We start from the raw sequence: 11,353 nt of genomic DNA, 5'->3' as shown, positions 1-11,353 counted from the left end.
CTCCAAACTCCTCTGAGCGAGCCAGCTTCTGATTTACAGGAGTCACAAGCTGGGAGGAAACTAAAGCAGCAATAATCATTGATAAAACACTGCTTTTCCTTCACCAGCAGGGTTGAGTGCAGTTTTCTAACAAAATTTTGAATGGGAAAGTTTTGAAAGTTTTAAGACAGCTCAGATACAAAAGAAAACAAGTGAAAGCAGCTGCATTATTGACCTCTGGGCAAGAAGTGGCTGTCTCAGCAGAACTGTAGGTGAATTTTGAGCATTTAAGACCAGAAGCAGCAACTCCCTTATCTTGTTTGACCATCTCTCTACCAGTTGCAGTTTGTCCGGATATTTGTAAGTTTTTCAGCATGAATACCAGAATAAACTGTTCTGATCATCTAGCCTGACCTGCAGTGTCAGGCAAACCACAAGATTTATGGTTTCCTTGAAGCAGTGTAGCCTTTGGAAGGCAAAAAAACCTCCTGTCTTTAATGAAAGCATTTTTAATGATGATGATTTTACTTTACCTGATGAAGGACTGGTTCATAGTTTGGGTTTGTGTCAAATTCAGCATAGCCTGGTACAGATTCTGACATGTAGGTGACATCCAAGAAAGCATTTTCACTTCACAAGAGTAACTTCCCAACAGTATGAACAAGGATGTGAGGAACCTGGAAAGTGGAATATTGCAAAAGCATGCAAAGAAGCTCATTCCTGTGATAATAAAATATTAAAGTGATGAGCTAATTCTGCACACTTTAACAGTGTAAGGGAACAAAGCTAGAGTTTAAATGAAAATATTCAAAACTAATACTCCCACTGCTTATAGGCACATGTAAGCTGACAGATTGTTTTAGATGCAGAGCATAACTGGAATACACAGACCTAACACCAAGCAAAAAATAAGAATATGAGGAAAAATGCAGCTATAGAAACATATGTGTGTTATAGAAAGAGATTTTGTCGTGTCTTCTCTGTATGACATCATGTACAGTCAGAGCAGCAATGAAGAATAAAAAAGGTGTTTTCTAAAGCTAATAAGGAAAATAAATTCACAGAAGAAAGAACATGGAATATTGTGAAAGAAGAAAACAGTAGCTCTGAGGATGATATATTTGCATATATTTAACTGAAACAGAGGGGGAAAGAAAGGGGGAAGGTTGGAGCAGTGCTGGATCCAGGGACACAGTGAGCAATGCAGAGTTGGTGTCATGCTGGGAAGCATGGGGTATCTCAGAAGCAAGGGAGATTTATACCAGATAAAGCCAAAATTATGCAAGGGGGGGGGCGCCCCGCCCCCCCCCCCCCCCCCCCCCCCCCCCCTTAAAACCTGATTTAAAAATAAAACATTAGGAGGAACTTCAATTCAGAAATTGTTGTTTTTAATGTAAACAAGGGAACATGGGAACACAGAGATATGAAATCAGGGGAAAATGATTCAGAGAACAGGCACATAAGTGGAACAGTGTTATATTCTTGATATTCAGGGGGCTGGAGCTGTTCTTCTCTGGAGCCAGGCTGAAACAGTTGGGGTGCTCTGCCTGCAGAAGAGAAGGCTCCAGAGAGACCTTGGAGCCCTGTCCAGTGGCTAAAGGGGCTCCAGGAGAGCTGGAGAGGAATGGTGGACAAGAACACGGAGTCACAGGACAAGGGAGATTAGACTCAAACTGGCAGAGGGCATGTTCAGATTGGTTATTAGGAAAAATAAAAAAAAACTCCCATGTGAGGGTGGGAAGGCCCTGGCACAGGTTGCCCAGAGAAGCTGTGGCTGCCCTATCCCTGGAAATGTCCAAGGCCAAGTAGGATGAGGCTGGAGCAACCTGGGATAGTGGAAGGTGTCCCTGCCCATGGCAGGGCTTGGAACTGCACAATCTTTATTGTTCCTTCCAACTTGAACCATTCTATGTCCAGACCAGATTATGAACTTTTACTAAAACTGGAAAAAATGCAGCTGCTTAATTTCAGCCAGCCCAGCCCTGCAAAGAGTAAAACATTTGTTACAGAGGCATCAACCAGCCTCACCTGTGGCTGATGTAGCCTCACTTGGGCTGAGTCATGGGTGTAAATGCCAGGAAAGGGCTGGTTTGGGAAGGGGGGTGGTGGTGTTGTCTGCCCTGGGAGGTGATGGGGGCAGCAGGAAGGTTGGAGGCTGAAGAAAGAACTCTGGGGATGAATGGCCAGTGAGGCTGTGTGAAAGTAAAAAGCTGTTGAGGAGGAAGGACTGGCTGAAATCTGGAAATAGTTTCTGGTGAAGAAATGGGCTGGGTGGCAAAAGGGGAAGGAGGTGCCAGCTGAATGGTAATGGGGGTGACAGCAACCTGACATGCTCTGTGGCCCCCAAGGATTTCCCAAGGCTGAGCTGGGGAATTGCTTTTGGGAAGTGTTGAAGCATTCCTGGGGCTTGAGCAGTGAGGGTGCCAGCTCTGGGGATCAGGGCTCTGCAGAGGAGCCCTGGTGCAGCAGCAGGGTGCTGCAGTGGTGGCTGCCAGTCCTGAAAGGCAAAAAAACCAGAGCTGAAGAGGCATCAGATGAGTCTGTGGCAGGCTGTGATGCTGCACAGGGGAGCTTGCTGCTCTTTTGAGGATAGAAATGTCACTGTGGGGACTCTTAGCAGGCGGCTTCTTTGCCTCATGAGATCCCATGAAACATGGGAAATTTTGAGATGTCAACTGATGTGGTACCACCCACTCTGGATGCTGGTGGGCAGAGCCCTGATCTCAGCAGGGCAGGAAGTGCCCAAAGTGCTCACATTACAGGAAGCTAAAAACCTTTCAGCCTTGTGCTTAAGATCATTTATTTCCTCAAAAAAAAATCCCTCATCCCAAAGGAATTGTGAGGGGGTGTCTCAAGGTTTTTGTGAAAGAGGGGCTGTTCCCTCACAGTGACACAAGGAAAAGCCTGTGATGAGCACCACCCAGCACAGTGAGAGGGGTATGTCTGGTGCAGGCTGATTCACAAGAACAGGGAGTTTTGACATTGCTGAAAGAAAAAAAAAAAGTGGTGCATACTGATGGCTGTCACAGGAAAGACTCGCTCCTTTCAGCGCCTTGGTGCTGCAAAATACACTTTTTACAAGACAAAGGTCTCTTCTCAGGATTTTGAATGGCTGTTCCTTAGCTATTGACAAGCTAGGAGTTGGCAAAATAGGCTCTTCTTTCTTTTATGTAAGGTGATAAATATAAATGTCCTATGATAAATAGTCAATGGAATATAATAAGTTCTTACACAAGTAAATGTGTTTAATTTTGTTCCCAGACAACAGCGACAAAGGGATGTTGCACTGAATGCCTCGAAGTGATAGAGTTTCAGTAGTGAGAGGAAATGAGATCTTGTTTCTGAAAGGGAAGAGAGAGAGGCTTTGTGAATGAAGAACAAATCTGAAAGGTGCTGCTTCTTCCCTCTGTTTATGCTCTAATATCAATACAGGGAATAACAGTGGAAGCTGCAGCTGGAGAGGGCACTAGGGGTCACCCCTGTCTTATCTATGTCATCTGGATTTAATTCTGAAGTAAGATAAATAACACGACAGAAAACAAAGCCAGGCTATTCTGATTTCTTTTTCTTTCTTTCTTGTTTTTTTTTTTTTTTTTAATTGTGTGGGCCAGACAGCTTGCATTTAATTTCTTCATTTTCCCCTCCTGCCTGCCTTCTGTCTGTCTCTCCTTTAAAACAAAGCCCCAGGAAGCCAGTGGGTTGCAGCCAGGGAGGATGCTATAGATGCAGGGGACTTGCATCAAAATTCCCTCTGTGTGGGGAATTTATTTAGAGCAAAGGTCAGGCAATCACAAACACTAAGTCAGTCGGGCAGAATCACAGAGCAGCCTTGGCATGTTCCTGCAAGTACCGCAGAGCAAACTGATTACAGCCATGAATGGCTCCCTTGTAGTCCAGAGAGCAACTCCTGACACGTTTTCCTCTGCCTGCCCCAAAATCCTGTGCCTAAAGATCTTTCTCTCCCCTCTTCTTCCCCCCAACCAGACAAGTGTCTGACTTCTCATGCAACTGCATTTGATACCTGCATTTGGAGGATCTAGTGTCTGGGCTATGAAGAGAATTGCAAATTATCTTCTCTGAGATTTTTTGACCTTGTGTCTAGGAAGCAACCACTTCTGTCAGCTGAATCTGCTGTCTGAGTGTTGGATTTGTGCATTTTAAGGTGTGATGCAATATGTCTAGGGAGGAAAAGTACTTCTTTATGGAGACAGATGATTTTTCTCAAGACAGACAGGCTTTCAGGCACACAAGATGTGATGAAGAGGCTGCACCCCCTACCAGCCTGCTTTTTTTAGCTCTAGTAATTGATGTTGCAAGATGTAGATCCCCTTTTCTCTGTAGCTAAATTATGGTAAATCGTGGCGGGTTTTGTCGCATGATGTGGCGGATGTTGAAAGTTCACGAGAACTTAAAAACTGACCTGTCAATTTATTGAAAGAATCAGCTGCCAGGAGCTGGGAAACTACAAAAACAGAACTTCTGTCTTGGAAAATCCCTTTCCTGCAGACCCCTGGAGTCAGGAAGAGCTGCAGAGAAGCTTCCCCATAACCATGCCCCGTTTGTATGCTCCTTTCCAAGCACCAGTTATAATTCCCTTGGGATGACACCCTGGGGTTGGGTGGTGTTTAGCCTGCCCTGCCCCACAAGAGCAGAGACACATTCCTGGATCATCACAGGGATGATAAATCTGCTTGGAGCGCGTTACTGTAGGGGCAGTTTCCGGAGCAGTGCGAGGGCAGATCCAGACTCTCCACCCGAGCTGTGCTGGTGGCAGCGCACACAGGACACCTCTGTCCCTGCTGTCACTGCTCCTGCCAGCTCCAGGCCTGGCCATCAGCTGCCTCCTAGCTCAGAGCTGCTTCAGGGTCAGTTCAGGTATCCGTGGGCTGCAGCAAAGCTACCACCCAAAGGTGGGGGAGTGCTCTCGCTCCCTGTTTTAGGGTTTTATGTAACATCCAGCTTATATAAGCCTTTGTCTGTTAACAAAATGGGTGGAGCGTGTCTCGCTTGGATTCCTGCTAAAGAAACGCTCATTACTTAAGGCTTACTCAAGTGCTCATTACATACTTTAAGAATAATTTACTTAGTTCCTTTCCTGTTGCTAATAATAACACGGCGACTTGACAACCTGTTATGGACAAATGATAAAACATGTAATTCTCCATTCAACGAAGTGCACCTTGGAATAAATGAGAAGCAGTGCTGTTCAGGTAGACGAGGGGAAACTGAGACATGCCCCAGAGGTACTTGATGGGAAAATAAGGCATTCCCCAGAGGCAGAGAGTGGAAGAATGAGGTATACCCCAAACCCTGACCCTAGACTGTGTATTGCTTTCTTCTTGCTGCCTCCTGGCAGGAGACAGCTTTAGGGTGCTGGTAGAGGAGGAAGGATGTTCTGGCCTTGCCAGGATGGTTTGGTCTGTAAGATGTGCCTGGGGACACAGCACAATCCTTGTTGGTAGCACAGTCCTCCTCTTCAGGGGTTCCACCCAGCATTGTTTTCCACGTGGAGGGAAAAGGGAGGGGTGGGCAGGCAGCAGCACAAAACTGCAGCCCATGTCCTCATCCCAAAGTTGATTTGGACCCCAGGGAAGTCCCACTGGTCTCTGTCATTAATTAAACACCTTTCCAGATCCAGAGTTCTGTCCTCCAGCAGGAAGAGGTAGGTTGTATCCTGCTGTGTGGGAATGGTAAGGCATTAAAAGCTGTCAGATAACCAGACCCCGTGGTAGAGAGGACAACATAAATTGTTTTCAGAAGGACTTGTTGAGCTCACTCAAACCTGGCATTCACGTTCCTGCAGGGCTTTAAATAGAAAGAGAGAGTGTGTCTGAGCTCACACCATACGGAGCTGGTTTGCACTCTCTCCTTCCTCCAGATCCTGTGCTTCAGCTACTGACGTGCTTGGCATTCCTTGAAGTTTTGTGAATTGCGTCAAAAAAAAAAAAAAAACCAAAAAAACAACCCTCCTTTTTATTTTTTATTTTATTTTCCCCCTCCTTTTTCCCCCCTTAAAGCCTTGCTTTTCCCTGCAGCCCTGTCGCTGTCCCTGCACCGCTGCTCGGGGCAGCTGCCACACGGTGGCATCCAGGTATCTGCGGAACGATGCTCCAGTGAGGAAAAGGGAGGGACAGCTTGGATTCGGGCATTTCCTGCCCAAAACCAAGTTTGTGATACCAGAAATACGTATTATTTTAGTTCTGAAGCGCATTTCTGTCCCCCGAGGCTCTGAAGGGGTGATACAGAGGGGAGATGCGCTGCTGCTGGGAAAATCAAACTAGATGCAGTATCTCATGTATTATTCAATATATTTTTTCTTCTCCTTTTTATTTTTTTTAGAGTTAAGTTTTTCATTTACCACTTTCATCCACACCCCCCCTCGCCGAGAGAAGGAAAAAAAGCCCCAACCAAACCCAAACAACAAGAGCATTGTTTGTGTTTCCATGGGAATTCTGTGAGAGGAGAAGGGTGTGAAAGAAAACTAAAATATTGTGGCCAAATCTGATAAGGTTTGGATCCTGAGCAGCCCCCAGGGTTGTCTTGTAGCAAGCAAAGTCCAGGGGTCCCACTGTCCCCTGACTGTGCAGGGGGGTTGCTGCTGTGTCTTGGGAGGTATTACACTGCTGTGGAATTTTGCCAGAAAAAGCAGTTTTTATGGGAGAAGACAAGACTACAACTCCCAGGAGGCACCGTGGCCCAGTCAGGCACTTGATGCTGAAGTGCCTTCAAACAAAACTTCCTCCCCTGCCTGTTCCCTCAGAGTTAGAAGGACAATAGTGGTCCTTGAAGGGCAGAGGAGGAAAAAAAGTACTTGGCAATGTGATTTCTATAAGCAACCCTGCCTTTTCCTTTTGGAATACTGGTCTTAAGGGACAAAACAATATTTTTATTTTTTTTTAATCTTAAGGGGCTGCAGAATCACTGTGCTGTAGGGCACAAAAGCCTTTGCTCTGTAGTCAGGACATCTTCAGCAGAGGCTGGGGAGTAAACCCTCATCTCACCAAGGGTGATACAGCTCATTCCTCCCTCCCCTGGGGCTCTGCAGGCTCCTTCCCAAATGTGACCCAGCTGGGGGAAAAACAACTCCTTATTTTTTCCCCTGGTTTCCCTCTGGTCCCCACAGCTTTGCAGAGTCACCAACATGACCCTTGGTGTCAGGGAGTCCCTGTGTGGCCAAAGGGGTACTACAAGGAGAAAAAAGGCCTTTTCAATGCCTACAGGTAGGAAAGATGCTCCAGGCTCCACCCTGGCATTTGATGTTTTTTCTTATTTTTCCATTTTTGATGTGTGGGTTGCTGAGAACTGTGTCAGAAGCACAGGGCTGGGGAATAGCCCATTATTGGTGGCACTGTGAATAACACAGGGCTGGGGTTTGTGCTGGTGTAGCTGGGCTCATTTAACAAAGGAAAAGCAAATGGGTGATAAAAAATGTCTATGGGTAAAACCATCTATTTAGGTGACACCTGTGTTCAATGATTCCTGATGTGGCTCTGCTGAGATCCTTCCTGCACTCAAACCCACTGGCAAAACTGCCTTTTGCCACAGAGGAAGGACAGAGTGTTTTTCAGGTTGTGAAAAAATGTTTTGAGAGGTTTGGAGAAGGTGACGCTTCTTTGTGCTGTCACATGTTCACTCCAGCCTGCTCTTAGTTTGGCATTTATTTTTTCCCCTTTTTCTCCCTGTTAAAGCCTTGTCTTGTTTGGCATTTCTCTAGTGTCCTGCAGCTCTCTGGTCCTCCCCCTTCTCCCTGTGTTGTGATGTCAAGTGGTGACTGAGATTGAAGACAATGTCCTGTTTTAAAAGAATGCCTGTTTCTTTTCCTGCATTATCTTTCAGCTGGTGGATTGGGTTTGGTGTGCAGCAGCATAGGCTTTCAGTTCACCAACAGCCTTTCTGCAGATGTGTCTTACATGCTGCTTTTGGCCACCTCACTGGGCACAGAAGTGAAAATTTTTAGAGAGAAGGAAAAAATATGAAGTACAACTAAATAATAATAAAAAAGATTGCTAATATCAGCATCTTAGTTTTACAGACTGCAGCAGCCTCAATCCCTGACTGTCAGTCAGAGCACTTTTTGCACCACAGCAGCCTCACCTTAAATAAGAAAACTTCACACCCCTGTGATGACACCAGGCATCCTCTGAGGGATGTGTGGAAGTTCCTGAAGTATGAAAAGCAGGTGGGAGAGAACCAAAGAAACTCCCGACAGAAAATACTGTGCCTCTCAGAGCTCAAGACATTTTTGAGGGTATGTGCCAAGTGTCCATTTAATGAATTGCCTCTGGGACAGGGAAGGTTCTGGGAAGTGTAGAAAGCCACTAATGGGACATGGGCACAGAGAGTGGTGCTTCTGCTCTGCTGTGGTGCTACAAAGGGGGAAATTGTGCAAAGTAGAAGCCAAAATGCTCATCTACACTGTCCACTCTCTTCTGCTACTAGTCTAGCCCTGCTCACTGCCAACATAAACCTACAGCAGGGAGATTAAATATGCATTAAGTGAGCTAAGGTTTATGGATTTGGAAAGATTTGCCAGAAATCAACCAGTCACATAGGGGATGAGCACTGAAATGAACTCTGGGCAGGAGGGAAGGGGTTTGTTTGCAGATAAAGTTGTGTTTCTCTGTGTCTTCTATGTCCCTGCTCTGCATCAACACACGTGGAGAGGTGTGCAGAGATGGGAGGTGGCAGAGGTCCCCTGCAGCCCTCTGTCCTCCTGCCCCAGGGAGCTGGGGGGGTTACAGAGGTGTGTTAAGAGAGAAGGCAGAGACTGGGCATCCTGGGCAGGTGGGTGCCCTGAGGATGCTCCCTGTGCTCTCTCTCCACTCATTCCTACTCCATACCTTTAGCATGAAGCCTCTCTGCAGTGTGGGGTAACGTGCCTGTCTGGAACATGGCTCTGCCTACTCTTTGGGGTGGAAATGGCAGTGGTATAGGGCATCTTGGAATATTTCCCATTGCCTTGCAGTATTCCACCCCAGCTTCCTCTCTTGCTTTGTTCTCTCCTGACACTGAGTGATACAAATGTCTGTGCTGACTTTTTCCTTGCTCAGAGCAGCCAGCACTGCTGAGCCACCTTGACTCACAGCTCTCCACTGATGCTGAATGGGGCAGTGTGTGAGCCCAGCCCCATGAGCTGAAGGAAGCCGTGTTGCAATGCAAGTGGGAACCCACCTTAGATTTCCAAGTTTGATTTTAGGTGTGAAGCACATCACTCACTCTGTTTTGTTAAGGTGTTGGTAAGCCAAGTCACAGTAAACCCAGTGTAAACGAGATGAGCCAGTGTGTTACAGGTGTGCCCATAAACAAGGCAGGCTCTGGTGGAGAATGTGATGCTTCAATATTGTACTGCCAGAGTAGGGGACAGAGGCTGCCTCTGAACCAGCAGTCACCAAAGTTGGGTTATTTATCTCATCTACATTTAAGGACTGTGGTTCAGTTCTTCGGGATTTAAAGAAATAAAAATTAAAATTATTTAAGGAAGAAAAATATCCTAATAACCATGTTGAAGTCTTGCTGTAGATATAGGAATGGAATCAGTGAGTTTGCTGGAAGAAATCACCAAGATCTCCCTGTACAGCCGCAGCAGTGAGAGCTGCAGTGCTGCAGACAGATTTTGGGCGTTTCACCAGCAGCACTCAGGGCTGGGTTAAAGCTGGAACCTGCTGGGAATTTTGCTTATCCGCATGCCAGTTCAATGCTTCTGCAAGCAGAAAAATTTTCTCTCTCGCTAAAAAAATCTGCTCCTTGCATATTAAAAAGGGCATATGGGAAGTAACATGGTAAACGCAGCATTGTATAGGGGAGGACAGCTCGGATCCAAACAGCACCGGACTGTAATTATTGGGCTGTCTTATGCTGAAAAAAGCACCGCGTGTACAATTAATAACTGTTAATTTGCACAGGCTTTTTCAGTCCGTTTCCCTGGTCAAACGCAGTTTCTCGGTGACGGTGGGGAACGCTGGATTCTCCCTCCTGGAGTGTCCGGGCAGGAAGGGGAGAACCGTGCTCCCTGTGGAAGCGGCACTCGCAGCGCGCAGCAAGCTCAACTCCCCTCCGCGCGCTGCAAAGTTGGGCTGAAATAACCGAGTTACTCCCCTTTAGCTCACTCTGCGCTTCCCTCGGCTCCTCACGCCCACCGGGGCGGGGCGGGGGGTGCCCGTTCCTCCCCTGGTCCGTGTCCCGGTCCCGGGAGCGGCCGCGGTGCCCTCAGCGGGGGCGGGCGCGGGGCGGGCCCGGGGGCCGGGCCTGGGCAGCGCGCCCAGAGCCAGCGGGCGGGGCCGGTGTAGGGAGGTTCCTTGGGGTTGCTTCTCCGGCTGCTGGTGCCCCGCGAGAGGGACGGGACCCGGCTGGCTCTGACGGCACCCGGCTGGCTCTGACGGCACCATGGGGCACCCGCGGCCGCGGGGGCCGGAGGTGGGTGCGGGCGGGTGCGGCCGCGGGGCTGCCCCGGAGCGGGCGCCCGGCCCGGGGCACTGCGGCGACTTCAGCGCAGAGCGTCTGTTTTCAAGTGAATTCCTTGCCCGGGCTCTTTGCTGGGGCAGGCTTTGCTGCGGGGAGGTGTTTGTCGCCTGTCGGACACACTCGGGATGGTTTACGCGTTTTCCGTGCTGTGAAATGGGTGGGTTTGGGTCGGTGCGGTCCTGCCCTGTGGTCAGCGCGGGCCGCTGGGTTGGGAAGCTCGGCGATGTGGTGAACTTCAGTGTCCCCGGCACTGGTGAAGCCGTGACCCTGCCACGTCCCTTCCGCACCCGCCGTTCTTGGGTTATGGGGGAGCCCTGAGAGTTACTGAAGGTACTGACACAACCCTTTCTGCCGGGCTGCTGGGTGGGTTTCTTGCAATGAAAGCCTTTTCTGCCTGTTGCTGGTTTTCTTTATTTGGCGTGATGCTCTCTAGAAATCTTCAGCCCCAAGGTGCCTCTGGTCCGAGCTGGACCGCGGTTCAAGTCAGTGCAGCTCCATTGGCTTTGGAAGAGTTTCCCGGGCTGACAGGGCTCTCTGCACCCAGGACAATGCCCATTGTGTGCCCAGGTCTGCGTGATCCTCACATCCCTCCTTTCAGTAAATCTGCATGATGCCTCTCCAGTGGGGCTGTTTGGGGACAGGCACCAGCAGTTGGACTGGGTGGATGGAGCTCTGCTGATTTGGCACTGGTGGAAGATGGTAAGTGTGGATGTCATGGCAAGGCTGGTGTGGCTGCTGGGACAAAAGCTCCCTGTTTGCGTACGGTGTTGTGTTTCGAGCTGCCTGTGTTTGCAGCTCGAAGGGTGGGAGCTCTCTGTCGAGTGTCTTTAATCACTCAAGAATTCGTGTTTTCCCTCCCGTGCCGTCTTTACCATTTGATAAGCGTGAGCTCGTGCCAGAGGCTTGCAGGTAA

General features: G+C 48.4%; 1 protein-coding gene across 1 annotated transcript in view; it reads left to right on the top strand.

Annotated features, from left to right (window-relative positions):
- Nucleotides 1-10,237: 10,237 nt before the first annotated feature.
- The window catches only part of PLD1 (phospholipase D1), a 62,130-nt gene continuing 61,014 nt past the window's right edge, over nucleotides 10,238-11,353 (top strand). Inside the window, exon 1 of the mRNA XM_041405811.1 lies at nucleotides 10,238-10,392. The gene's annotated coding sequence lies outside the window, so the exon portion shown is untranslated. The remainder of the gene's footprint in view (nucleotides 10,393-11,353) is intronic.

This window comes from Onychostruthus taczanowskii, unplaced genomic scaffold (genome assembly GCF_017590055.1).
Source record: "Onychostruthus taczanowskii isolate IOZ18803 unplaced genomic scaffold, ASM1759005v1 scaffold24, whole genome shotgun sequence".
Lineage (NCBI taxonomy): Eukaryota > Metazoa > Chordata > Aves > Passeriformes > Passeridae > Onychostruthus > Onychostruthus taczanowskii.
This window is presented reverse-complemented; position numbering and strand designations above follow the sequence as displayed.